The sequence below is a fragment of the Mustela nivalis genome (assembly GCF_964662115.1).
Source record: "Mustela nivalis genome assembly, chromosome: 10".
In the NCBI taxonomy this organism is placed as follows: Eukaryota; Metazoa; Chordata; class Mammalia; order Carnivora; family Mustelidae; genus Mustela; species Mustela nivalis.
In genome coordinates, this window is record NC_139029.1 from 83,368,192 (window position 1) to 83,370,715 (window position 2,524).

Sequence of the window (2,524 nt, forward strand, 5' to 3'; positions counted from 1 at the left end):
ATTACACTACATGTTAACTAACTAGAATTTAAATAAAAACTTAAAAAATTTTAAAAAATAAAATAAAATTACCCTAAATATGTAAAAAAAAAAAAAAGGTACAAACTTTCAATTATAAGAGGAATACATTCTGAGGGGATAAAGTACAGCATGGTGACTATAGTTAAAAATATTGTAATGTGGGATTTTCTGTGCTACCCAGGAAAGGGTCCATATGGTGGTGTCTGCGTTCCCATCATAACTTAAAGGGAAACTTTCACAATGTCCAGAGCCCTTGATGTCCTGCAAATGAAGGAGTAGAATGTCCTCAAATTCCCTGCAGCAGGGACTCACTTGGGTGGCACCAACCTTGACTTCCAAATGGAACAGTACAGCTACAAAAGGGAAAGTGATGGCATCTACATCATACGTCTGAAGAGAACCTGGGAGAAGCTTCTGCCGGCAGCTTGTGCCATTGTAGCCACTGAAAACCCAGCTGATGTCAGTGTCCTGTCCTCCAGGAATACTGGCCAGTGAGCTGTGCTGAATTTTGCTGCTGCTACAGGAACTGCTCCCATTGCTGGAGGCTTCACTCCTGGAAGCTTCACTAACTGGATCCAGGCAGTCTTTGGAGAGCTGAGACTGCTGGTGGCTACTGATCCCAGGACTGACCACCAGCCTCTTAGAGAGGAATCTTATGTTAACCTGCCTATCATCGCTCTGTATAACACAGACCCTCCTCTTCACTACGTGGACATCACCATCTCTTGCTACACAAGGGAGCTCACTTAGTGAGTCTAATGTGTATGCTGGCCTGGGAAGTTCGGTGCATGTATAGCACCATTTTCCGTGAGCACCTCTGGGAGGTCCTGCCTGATCTCTACTTCTAAGAGATCCTGAAGAGATTGAAAAAGAAGGGCAGTTTGCTGCAGAGAACTCTGTGACCAAAGAGGGATTTCAGGGTGGATGGACTGTTCCAGCTCCCGAGTTCACTGCTACTCATACTGAGGTTGAGTAGGTGCCCTCAGTGCCTAGTCAGCAGTTCCCTGCTGAAGACAGGAGCGTCTACCCTGCCTCGGAAGACTGGTCTGCAGATGCCACTGCTCAGGCCACGGAATGGGTAGGACCAACCACTGAGTGGTCTTAAGCCGCTTTTCCACAAAGGCAAACAAAATGGGAAGAAGGTTGATGGAAAATAAGCCGTTTCTCAAAAATAAAAAAAAATACTGTAATGTGGGCCTCACTGGGTTAAGCAAAAAACTTTTGGTTGCTACGCAGGTCATGATCTCAGGTTGGAAGATCAAGACCCCCATGAAGCCTGTGCTGGGTGTGGAGCCTGCTTGGGATTCTCTCTCTACCTGTCTCCTTCTGCCCTCCCCCACACTCTTTCTTTAAAAAAAAATAAATAAATAAATAAATAATAAAAAATAAATATTGTAATGTATACCTGAAATTTGCAAGAGAGTAGATCTTAAGTGTTTTCATCATATCAAAATAAATAAAAATGTGAGGTGATGAATGTGTTATTAACCTTATTGTGGTAATCACTTCACAATGAATACACATTACACAGTACACTTACAGATATAATTTTTATTTGTCAGTTATGCCTCTGTAAAGTTGTAAAAAGTTTTTGCAAATAAAAAGATGACAAAAAAGGAGAGAATTGTTATGAATGGAAAGGAGAAAATCATATCATTATAAGGAGAAAAGTGTAAACATGTTGGTAGTCATGGTTTTGGAAACACTAAAAATTTAATTTAATTTGATATTAATTTATCTGGTGGAGATAAAAACAGCGTTATGATGAACAATCTAACTTTTCTATATGTTTTTTGATTAGAATTATATTGTCACGTTGGGTATTAGGGGGAAATGTTTATCAATTTTCCCTCCTCATATACACACTATCAGTGTAAGTGAGACTTTACTCATACTCATAACTCTACTCCTTGCCTGCCTTCCCCAAATAATCCTTATCATTGAGAAATAACTTTACCCATTTAGACTGACCTTTAATTTTAAATGATAGGCATTACAAATCTAATTAGAGATTTAATTAAAATGTGACTTTACTAACCTCTGTGAGATGGATTTCTAAACTTCAGGAATAATATTAAAGTCTTTAGCTCATCAAAAAAAAATAAGTATGCTCATGGGACTTTCCAGAAGAAAAAATAATTTAATAAGCACCGTGAAACTACTTAGCTTGACTTCTATCCCTCAGCATTTCTTCTTGTTATCCTTTTTTAATATCTTCCTATCTAATTATCTTATCTCCATTCCCTCTAACCCAAATTCATCTTCCATGTAGATCATCCCATTGGGGGACTCTTTGAAGAACACCCACTTGATCACATTATTCTCCAACCTTTGCCCTTAATATCCTTCAGAAGCTCCCTGTTACCTTCCAAATAAGTCTGAACCCTTTGTCATGGCATACAGGGTACTTCGTGGTCTTGAGTCTGCCTATTTCCCCATTCTTACCCCTTTTTTGTTTCACACTGTACATTCATAGTAGATATAGCCACATCTGCAGTCTAAA

At 39.3% G+C, this 2,524-nt stretch overlaps 1 pseudogene across 1 annotated transcript; it reads left to right on the forward strand.

Annotated features, from left to right (window-relative positions):
• Positions 1-261: 261 nt before the first annotated feature.
• Positions 262-1,126, forward strand: LOC309842818 (small ribosomal subunit protein uS2 pseudogene; annotated as a pseudogene). Its single transcript has one exon. The product of its transcript is annotated as a small ribosomal subunit protein uS2 pseudogene (transcript).
• Positions 1,127-2,524: the final 1,398 nt, after the last annotated feature.